The following is an 11,981-nucleotide window of genomic DNA, read 5'->3' on the forward strand; positions in this document are numbered from 1 at the left end:
GTGCCTGTTTCGCCCATTGCGCCAAAAGCGCAAACTCCAGCCCAGGAAATTTACTTTTAAATTTTAGGCTTGAGCTCAGATGAACTCAGGATGAAATGCTTGGCTTAGTTTCTCTTTAAGGTCATTTTGTAAAAAAAATTGCAACATATGAAAGGTGACAGATGCTGTCTAGATGACAGACTTGTACTAGACCCCTGATCTGTGATTGAAAATGGGCTAATCTCCAGTAAACCAGACGACTAACTAGTGAGTTTGTGTGGTTGTGGAAAGGTTTTTATCAGCAGTATTTGTCCCCTTCTTATTACATCCTACCAGTTCCATTTGGCCTCTGATTCCATTTATTTACATTTGTGGCCTCCCCTCCTGTTTTGATTGGAAATTTTTTTCTTACAATATTTTTAAAAGGTAGCCTCACCCCTGACCCTTGGTTGAGGTCCTCCTGTTTTGAGATGATGTTTGTTTAAATACTTGGCCCTTTTCTCCAAATTGTCCAGTTTCTGATTTTTCCTTTGTCCCTTCCCCACATACCCAAAACATAAGAACATAAGAACATAAGAACAGGAGTAGTCCATTTGGCCCCTTGAGCCTGCTCCACCATTCAATAAGATCACAGTTGATCTGATCTTGGCCTCAACTCCACTTCCCTGCCCTCTCCCCATAACCCTTAAATCTCTTATCCTTCAAAAATCTGTCTATCTCCACCTTAAATATATTCAATGACCCAGCCTCCACAGCTCTCTGGGGCAGAGAATTCCATAGATTCACAATCCTCAGAGAGAAGAAATTTCTTAGCTCAGATCTAAATGGGCGGCCCCTTATTCTGAAACTATGCCCCCAGTTCTCGATTCCCCTCTTTGCATCTACCTCATTCTCTTATATGTTTCAATAAGATCACCACTCATTCTTCAATGCCGTGATTCAATAGTCAAACAGCGAAAGAACCAGATTGTGCTGGAATATCATTAAATTTTATAAAGAAAGAGTGAGAAATGTAACAGAAACAAAACAAAGGAGGAGAGGACTGAACTGCCAGAAGTTACTTAATCAGCACCACATGTAAGGAGTTGATATTGTTTGTCATGATATCACAGTGTCTCGGACTTTATATAAAAATCATTTGCCAATATATACATAAAAAATATGAATCACTTTCAATCATTGCAAATTCACGTTTATGATTATAATTCATAGAATGATACAGCACAAAAGGTGACCATTTGGCCCATTATGCCTGTGCTGGCTCTTTGAAAGAGGTATCCAATTAGTCCCACTCCTCAACTCTTTCCCCATAGCCCTGTATTTTTTTTCCTTTTGAAGTATTATCCAATTTTCTTTTGAAAGATATTATTGAAAAAGCAGCACATTTTAGATTATAATAACTCACTGCGTAAACATTTTATTCCTTATGTCACCTCTGGTTCTTTTGCCAATTACCTTAAATGTGTGTCCCCTGGTTACTGACCCTCCTGCCAGTGGAAATATGTTCTCCTTATTTACTCTATCAAAACCCTTCAAAATTTTAAACACCTCTATCAAATCTCCCTTTAACCTGCACTGCTCTGAGGAAAACAGTACCAATTTCTGTGGTCTCTCCACATAACTGAAGTCTTTCATCCCTGGTACCATTCCAGTGACTCTCCCGTATACTCTCACTAAAGCATTGACATCCTTCCTAAAGTACAGTGCCAAGATTTGGCCACAATACTCCATCTAGGGCCTTTCCAGTGTTTTAAAAGATTTAGCACAACTTCCTTGCTTTTATATCATAAGAGGGTAGTTTTAACCTCAAAAATGGATGGGTTTGGTTCGGGTGGGAAGTAAAACATTTCAAATGCGACCATAACACGTCTCGAACCTGCCCACTTCTGGTTTTACCAAAGGCTGGATGAGAATGGGTGACCAATCAGCTCTCAGAAGCGGGTCAGTCATTCAAACCTTTTAGAGAGTCTGCCTGCTTCCATTGTAACAACGTTCCTATTTTTAACTGCTCTCAGCCGGATTTCTCTGGCCTCAGGAAATCTGACAGGTAAAAAGAGGTGAGAAGGGCTGGATCCATAAGGTAAGTACCTTTAGAGCGCTGTTTGTGGGCTAGGAAAAACAGGAGAGGCTCCTCCAGGCCGAACAAGCAAACTGCTTAAACGCCTCCACCCACCCCACCATTATCTCCCACCTTACCCCCCCACGTGATCAACAACGCCACCCCACCACCCACAATCACATCCCCGTCTCTCCCCCGCGATATCTCCCCCCTGTGAACTATCTGCTTACCCACCTGCGATCATCAACCCCCGCCGCCCCCCCCCCCCCCCACCCCCGGTTCCCCCACCCACAAGCAAGCTCTACCCATCCCTTCCTCAGGGATCTCGCCTCCCCACCACCACTAAACGTACCTGCTCCTCGGCTGAGGTCCTGTGCTGCAGCCTTGTCCACCCGACAGACAGCCAAGCCTGTCAATCAAGCTGGCTGTCAGACAGGGAACCTGGGAACAAAACTAGAGCGCGTCCTGGAGTTAAAATTCCACACCGTTTGGGAAACACGCACTTCTGGGTTTCCCAAACATAATTCCTCCCCATCCCCTACCCCACTCCAAAACCACACCCCAGTAAAGCAAGGGTCCTGAATGCTTTTTTAACAGTGTTCTCAACTTCTCCTACCACAGTAAAAGATTGGTGTATGAACACCCCCAGGTCTCTCTGTTCCTGCAGACCCTTGAAAATTATATTGAGTTTATATTGCAGTGTCAGCCAGTGGCTCAGTTGGTAGCGTCTGAGTTATGAAGGTTGTGGGTTCAAGTCCCACTCCAAGACTCGATTGCAAATATCTAGGCTGACACCCCAGTGAGGGAGTGCTGCACTGTCAGAGGTGCTGTCTTTCGGATGAGATGTTAAAACCACGGCCCCGTGTGCTCTCTCAGCTGGTCGTAAAAGATCCCATGGCAATATTGCAAAGAAGAGCAGAGGAGTTATCCCCAGTGACCTGGGCCAATATTTATCCCTCAATCAACATAACTAAAAAACAGATTATCTGGTCAGTATCACATTGCTGGTGGTGGGAGCTTGCTATGCGCAAAATGGCTGTCGGGCTTTCCTACATTACAACAGTGACTACACTCCAATAGTACTTCATCGGCTGTGAAGCACTTTGGGATGTCCAGTGGTTGTGAAAGGCGCTTATTATATAAATCCAAGTTTTTCTTTCTTTTCTTTTCGTTACTCTTCCTACCAAATGAATCATTTCAGACTTCTCTGCATTAAATTACATCTGCCCATTTCACCAGTCTGGCCCTGTCCTCCTGGAGTCTGTTACTATCCTCCTCACTGTTTACTACATTTCTGAGCATCATGACATCTGCCAACTTTGAAATGATGCCCTGTATACCCAAGTCCAAGTCATAAATAAATAGCAAAAAGAGCAGTGGTCCCAACACCGACTCCTGGAATACACCACTGTATACCTCCCTCCAATCTGAAAAACAACCGTTCACCATTACTCTCTGCTTTCTGTCCTTCAGCCAATTTTGTATCCATGCAGCCACTACCCCTTTAATCCTGTTTACTAAGTAGGAAACAACCTCTATTTTTTGGGGGCAGATAGTTAAGATCAATACTGAACAATAAAATGCTGACCTTCCAGGTTTGTAAATTCCCAACCAGTTTCTACTTGAGGGATATTCAATTTTTTAATCAACCACCCACCCAATGTATGTTTGGAATTGGGGCCGAAATTCAGGGTCCCGATCAGGCCCGTTAACGGCAATTTGCGGTGACCCTGCTGCGGAATCGAGTGGCCGCCGCTTTGCCATCAACTGGCTGTCACGACTGAGTTTTTGGGGGCATTGTCCACTTCCGCCCCGATCGCCCGATTTCCGTGGCTGTATGGGGCTTGCGGCAATGATGATGCAATCAAAGTGCGCACCGTCGCCACAATAAAAAGGCTGGCTGGTTAGTGACTGTGCCCCAGCCAGCTTTTTGGTTTGGTGCACTGTTGGAGGCTGCCAACTGGTGTGTTGCGATCGGATTGTTGATGAGCAAAGTGTTAGTGGATTTTTGTTGAACTTTGCAAAAATGACAGCAGCCTTGTGAGAACCTTTGCTGAGTGAACAAACCTTTTTCCCTCTCTCTCATGAGGCGTCATCGGTGGGCGTCATTCTCTGCTCCACAGAGACCACCAAGTGAGGGTCGAGCCTGCAGCCATAATGGGATCAGGTTTGGCAGGGGAACGGCTTCTGCACATTGTCAGAGGCAGGGGGGCATACAGGAGGAGGAGTCGCCATCACGAATGTGTCCTGAGACAGCGGGCAAGGTAGTCAGCAGCCATGGCTGCCCAACATGTAGAAGGGCCTGCAGTTGGCCGCAGACATAGAAACATAGAAAATAGGTGCAGGAATAGGCCATTCAGTCCATCGAGCCTTTACCACCATTCAATATGATCATGGCTGATCATGCAACTTCAGTACCCCATTCCTGCTTTCTATCCATAACCCTTGATCCCTTTAGCCGTAAGGGCCACATCTAACTCCCTTTTGAATATATCTAACGAACTGGCCTCAACAACTTTCTGTGGTAGAGAATTCCACAGGTTCACAATTCTCAGTGAAGAGGTTTCTCCTCATCTTGTTCCTAAATGGCTTACACCTTATCCTTAGACTGTGACTCCTGGTTCTGGACTTCCCCAACATCGGGAAAATTCTTCCCGCATCGAACCTGTCCAATCCCGCCAGAATTTTATATGATTCTATGAGATCCCCTCTCATTCTTCTAAATTCCAGTGAATATAAGCCCAGTCGATTCAGGCTTTCTTCATATGTCAGTACTGCCATCCCTGGCTTAACAGAGCTGAGTCTTGGTCCAGTGGCAAGACAACTGGAGACCAGCTCTGCTGCACGGACCTAGCGTGCACACATATCGCAGTGTGGGCTGGCCCGTGCTGCTTCTGAGCCCTCGCCTCTTCGGAGTCCCAAACTCACACCTCTCCTGGGCCTTGGTCACATCCCTCGACAAACTCTTGCCACTCCTTCGTCTCTCCTGCTGTGCCTGCCGGCACTGCAATCCGGGACCTGGCTTCGCAGCCATCGCCCTCCTGCAGCAGCATGCGCTGCTCCATACAGTGGTATGCCCCTGCACGCTGCTCCCTCCAATGGCCCCGGCCTGCTGATTGTCCTGCAGGCCGGGACCGTGCTAATTTCCGGGCCGAGCCACCGCGCAGGGTGCAGGGGGCCATCGACTGCACATATATCAGACTGAGGGCGCCACAGTACCATCCAGAAATATTCAACAACAGAAAAGGATACCACTCCCTTAATATGCAGCTGGTGTGCGACCACCAGTGAAGGATCCTGGCAGTTGATGCCAGGTATCCAATAGCAGCCATGATTCCTTCATCCTGCGCCAAAGCAGTGTGCCCACCGTACTCACTGGGCCAAACCAGGAATGTGGGTGGTTGCTTGGGTAGAAGGGATCTCCCCTGTCCACTTAGCTGCTCACTCCACTTCGCAACCCCAGGACTGTGGCCGAGAATGTCTATAACTACGCTCATTCTGGGACCTGGTGCATCATTGAGCACTGCATTGGCATACTGAAACAAAGGTTTAGTTGCCTGTGGCACATTGCAGCACTCGCCTGAGCAGGTCTCATCCCTCTACAAACTCTTGCCACTCCTTCGTCTCTCCTGCTGTGGTCGTCTGCTGCATGCTGCATAACCTGGCTGTCATGATGGGGCAGCAGCTGGAGGACGATCCAGCAGTACCACCACAGGAGGAGGCACAGCAGCAGGAGGAGGAGGAGGAGGACCAGGATGTGCGTCGCGAGCCACCCAGGAGCCATTGTCGTCATACCAACCGTGCAAGGGAAATGCAGACACATCTGATTACTGCTAGATTCAGATAACTTCATCCCCACATGAGCCTTCAGCTTATACTTTCCATGGCCATTCCAATGAGTGCCTTGATACATAATTGCCCATCGTCACATTATACACCTGCCCAGATATAGGTGCAAAAAATAAAGATTTATTACATCACCAGAATCACTTCAAACAACTAATACAACAAAAAACAGTGAAGAAAAGTAACATCTGTACATCATTTCTCACCCTTGTGCATCTCCTTATAACCTCTCTTATGCATGCCTACCCTACTACTGTGCCTCAGTGTCTCTCCTGTGGCTGCCTCATGGGTCTGGGCAGGCTGCTGTGTTCCTTGTGTGGAAGCTGTGATGTCCTTCTTGGACACCCTCTAGCAGCTTTGGGCCTGGAAGGCCCAGCTGCAGACTGGTCAGCATCCTCCTGGGAGTGTTCAGTCTGGCTTGACTCTGGCGAGGCCATGAGTGGAGGCACTGGCACAGTGGCAGGTCTGGGGCCTGGAATGCTGCGATCCAGAGGGAGCGCTTCATCCCTATCCCTATCCTGGTCCGAGGAGCCTGTGTCACTCACTGGGGGCAGCATGATACCACCACCACCAACCTGAGGGAGGTCAGGTCAGTGCTGTGGCACCACACCGGAAGGTTCCTCCTGGCCCGTGGTGGACCCAGACACGAAGGAAACACTAAGGTGTCACGAAGCATCGAGCTGAGACTGCATGAGAGCAGCCACAGTCTCAAAGTCACCAGATATGACAGCACTTAGACGCTCTGCGGCCTTTTGCACAGAGTGCATAACAGCATTCTTATTTTCCAGGGCCACAGCCATCCTCTCCAAACCAGCACTGATACGTTTGTTCCCTTGCGCCTGTGCTGGAATAGCAGCTGCCACATCAGCTACGAGTTGCAACATCACATCTGAATCCACATGGTCTCTCTGGGAGTCCACCATCGCCTACACACTGGCAATGATGGGCTCAGGGTGTGCGCAGAGCTGTAAACAATGCAAGAGGTGGACTCTTGCATGCTCCTCACTGCCTCCAACATTCTCTCTGGTACCCTTGCCAGTGCCCCCAACATTTGAGAATGCATGGCCTCCACTCTTCTCTCGTAAGCCGCAACATCGATGGGCTCGTCGGAGTCCTTTCCAGCAGAACTCCAGAGCGGACTCGTCCCCCGGAGAGATGGCACCTGAGGTTGCCTAGCCCCGTCGCCATGCTGCAGCCCGCTAGGCTCCAGTGCAACAACCAGTGCAGATCCCTGTACTATGTGAACTAGATCGGACAGTATACACCCAGTATCTGAGCTGGCGCATGCAGGTGGAAGCAATGATGCGGTGCTGTCAGCTGTTTCCTCCTCTTCCTCTTCCTCATGGGACAGGCCCCCAAAAGATGGACTGAGATCTAGGGTTTCAGCAATGCTGGCTCTGTCAATTTCATCAATGCTGCCAGGATGTCAATCTCTATGATTGTCAGCAAGGGCCTCGTCCAGGCCTCGCAACAGTGTTTCAAGAGGAGTCTTTCCCTCACCTTGGCTGCCACTCGGCCTTCCATCTGCAAGCATCAATGGGAGAAGGGCTGCTGTGAAGGGGAGATAGGGGATTGACACATGGAGCCTGCAACTAGCAAATTTACAGAAGAAAAGGCCCAATGTGCGCTGTCGTTTTCAGGGAGAGATAGCATTAAAGGAAGGCCTTCACTTACCCATGCTGCACACATCGGCATCGCCAGTACTGAAGGCCACAGTGGGGCGCTCATCTGCAAGCATAATTGGGAGAAGGGCTACCGTGAGGGAGAGGTAGGGGATTGCGATATGGAGATTGCAACTCGCAGCCTTTCAGAGGGAAAGGCACAGTAGGCGCTGGAGCATTCAGGGAGAGATAGCATTAAAGAAGGGCCTTCATATACCCACATCAGCATTGGCAGTGCCGTGGGTCACAGGGAAGGCAGCATGTCTGCCAACAAGCACGTCGGCCCTCGCCTCCAACGGTGTGAGAATTTGAATGTCGGCCTCACCACCACCAGTCCTCCTTTGCTCCATGAGATTATGAGCTACATTGACCTATAAGACAAAGAATGGTTAGTTTGTAGCACCATGATGACACATCAGAAATGAGAATACAAGTGTATGGACCTAACATGCAGCTGTCAATGTGAGATGAAAGGGAGCCTCCAATGCAAACACACACACATAAGGGCATCAGCAATGAAATGTTGCTTCAGTGACTAAAGAGTGAAGGTGGGATATAAGAGAAGGATGAAGGAAAGGCTCGCAGATGGAAGGTGAGCAGTGGTGCAACAGGTACTCACTTTCATCAAACGACTGCTGTCGTTCAACCTTTTCCTGCATTGGGTCGCCATCCAATTATAGATGGAGGTCCCTGACACCTCTCCTGCGATCTCCCTCCAGGCATTACTGAAGACTTGGCGAGTTGGTCTCCCTGAGTTCGGATATAGAACTCGCCTCCTTTCCTCGACACCCTGAATGGGGGTCTCCAGTTCCGCATCCGAATGTCGCCTTGCCCTCCTTCCCACATCAACAAAAACATCAGCCATGACCTTCTCTAAAAGGCTATCCCTCCTCGGGGCGTAGCTGCAAACCCTGGCCTTTAAGAAGGCCATGGAGCAGCGAACTCATTGGCTGCAAATCACCATAAGGGCGAATTTCTTCATGTGAATAGCGCCCCAATCAACCCACCCACACAGCTGCAAAGTACCAATTTGGAAGAGCAATTAACGCTGGAGGAGATTTTTTTTTTAAGGTGAAAATCAATCTATTACCTGCCACAACCATAGTGGCAATAATCGTGGGAAAAAGGCAGCATGTGCAGAAGCTTTCTGTCGGCATTGAATTTCAGCCCCAAAAAGTTTTCTGCACTGTGTCAAAAACCACATGAGCTCATTAGTAACTTCATCACAATCTTCCAAATTTCTACCAGAGTGTAATTTAGGCCTGATCATCTGAGCTCTAAATGCACAATCTACAAAACAGAAAGGAAGAACATTTTTCCCTGCATTTTACAATGTTATATTTCCACTATACATCATTGTAGCAGTAATCCAATTACACCCTTGTACATGAATGCTAATATTTCACAGTGTAAATCTTGCCACTATAATTATATGATTGGAGTACAAGCTTGGCAAAAAGATTATGAAAAACAATTTGCATACAGATGACGTGGTCAAGACAAGCTACAGGCACAAGCTAAGTCAAGGTAGCACCCACAGATTTACAAATAGGGCCATGTGGGACAGATGTGTCTGGAACATTGTTAATGGCCACATACCTCATCACATTGCCAAGCTGGTGCTGCGCTGTTGAGATACAAAGCAACAGCAAATAAGAACCTGCGAACATAAGAAATAGGAGCAGGAGTAGGCTATACTTGCTATTGAGGAAGTGCAGTGAAGGTTCACCAGACTGATTCGCAGGATGGCAGGACTGACATATGAGGAGAGACTGGATCGACTGGGCCTGTATTCACTGAAGTTTAGAAGGATGAGAGGGGATCTCATAGAAACATATAAAATTCTGATGGGACTGGACAGGTTAGATGCAGGAAGAATGTTCCCGATTTTGGGAAGTCCAGAACCAGGGGATATAGTCTAAGGATAAGGGGTAAGCCATTTAGGACTGAGATGAGGAGAAATTTCTTCACTCAAAGAGTTGTTAATCTGTGGAATTCCCTACCGCAGAAAGTTGTTAATGCAAGTTCATTAGATATATTCAAGTGGGAGTTAGATATGGCCCTTACGGCTAAAGGGATGAATGGGAATGGAGTGAAAGCAGGAAAGGAGTACTGAAGTGAATGGCCTACTCCTGCACCTATTTTCTATCTTTCTATGTTTCTATACGGCCCCTCGAGCCTGCTCCGCCATTCAATAAGATTATGGCTGATCATCGATTTCAAATCCACTTTCCAGCCCGGTCTCCATATCTCTTGATTCCCCAAGTCTCCAAAAATCTATCGATCTCACCTATGAATATATTCAGAGATTCAGGGCTAGAACCTCCACTTTTGCACTTATCGCCCAAAAATGGTCATTATTTCTGGCGTGCGTGGTAAAAAAAGGTTTTCAGATCGCCAGCTTATCACCCATTCTCAAAACACTGAGTTTACATTTTTGATAATGGGCGTTACTGTGAGTGATATAAAATGGGCGGTAGCGTTAAATGTTTTTGACCTTCTGCCGTAAAGTGTGGCTGTCCTTAGCAATGGCTTGGCAACACTCGATTCCCGCGATTCTGGAGGTCAAGGGTCACCATAACATGCGCAGAGGAGGAAACAGAGAGAGAGGGAGCTCCGAGTGACTGAAGGTGTGGCTAGGTGTGATGTGGCTGCTTTGGGAGGAAGATGGGAGACTTTAGAGGTTCACAACAAGTAGGCAAGCAAAAAGTAGGTGTTACCAGCCACATATCTGACCGAATTTGCCCTATAATGGAGGAAGAGGAGGAGGCATCACTGTACGCTGTGGAGACTGATGCTGGGGAGAGCAGTGAGGTGGGAGAGGACCATATTGGAGGCCACAAAAGAGCCAGGAGGTTCTCGGACAAGGTAAATGCCTCCCTCCTGCAGGAGATCAAGTCATGCTGGGGTGATTGACACAAGGAGGATGTGGGAAACCCACCCCAAAGGCCTACCAGAGAATATGGACCGAGACAGCAGAGGTGGTCTCGTCTGCGACCAACGAAGTGCGTGAGGGCAACCAATGCCGCAAATGCTGGAACAACCTTGTAGGACCTGCAAGAGTAAGTATTACATTGATTTACATGTACTTATATATTTATATAATTTGATTTGTTACAGTCATGAGTGACGATCAGCAGATGTGAGGTCTTGCACTTTTACCGGGAATGTTTTACTCAAAGCCTGCAGTCACGGTGTACTTCCTTAGGTAAAGAATGAAAATAATCATAATAATTGTTATATATGTGGAATTGTATTTATTCTCTACAGCCACCAGAGGGCTCATCCCCTGGAGTCCCAAGGGATCCCATAATCCCTTGGGAGCACAGGTATTTAAGAAGGCTTCACAGGTTGGAGAGGCAATCTGGAGACCTGCAATAAAAAACTAAGGTCACACTTTACTTTGAGCTCACAGCATTCAGTCTGACTCTTTCTCCATACACAACAACTGGAGACGAGATACAGATAGCGAAACCAAAGATGCAGAGAACAGTGGGCATCCTGGAGAAATTTTCAGAGGGAGATGATTGGGAAACTTTTGTGGAGAGACTCAACTAATACTTCATGGCCGACGAGCTAGATGGGGAAGAGAGCGCTGCCAAATGAAGGGCGATCCTCCTCACCGTCTGTGGGGCACCAACGTATGGCCTCATGAAGAATCTGCTCACTCCAGCGAAACCCACAGAGAAATTGTATGACGATTTGTGCACACTGGTTCGAGAGCATTTGAACCTGAAGGAAAGCGCTCTGATAGTGAGGTACCGGTTCTACATCTACCAAGGTCTGAAGGCCAGGAGGTAGCGAGTTATGTCGCCGAGCTAAGACGTCTTGCAGGACATTGTGAATTTGAAGGGCATTTGGAACACATGCTCAGAGACTTTTTTGTGCTTGGCATTGGCCACAAAACCATACTTTGCAAATTTTTGACTGTAGAGACCCCAACCTTGAGTAAGGCCATAGCGATAGCCCAGGCGTTCATTGACACCAGTTACAATACGAAGCAAATCTCTCAGCACACAAGTGCTGCTCCAAGTACTGTTAACAAAGTGATGTTGTTTTCGAATCATAACGTACACGGCAAGTCACACATACCTGCAGCTACACATCCGCAGATGACTCAGAGTCCACCATCAAGGTGATGAATGCAAGGCCATTAACACCTTGTTGGCGCTGCGGGGGTGATCATCGTTTCCATTCATGCCGATTCAAAGAATACGTTTGCAAGGGCTGTGGAACAATTGGATACCTCCAACGAGTGTGCAGGCGAGCTGCAAAGCCTGTTAAACCTGCAAACAACCATGTTGCAGAGGAGGATAGATCCATGGAGGATCACAATGAACCACAGCCTCAGATAGAGGAGGCAGAGGTACATGGGGTGCACACATTCATCACTAATTGTCCCCCGATAATGCTGAATGTTGAACTAAATGGACTCC

This window comes from Pristiophorus japonicus, chromosome 1 (assembly GCF_044704955.1).
Source record: "Pristiophorus japonicus isolate sPriJap1 chromosome 1, sPriJap1.hap1, whole genome shotgun sequence".
NCBI classification, from domain to species: Eukaryota; Metazoa; Chordata; class Chondrichthyes; family Pristiophoridae; genus Pristiophorus; species Pristiophorus japonicus.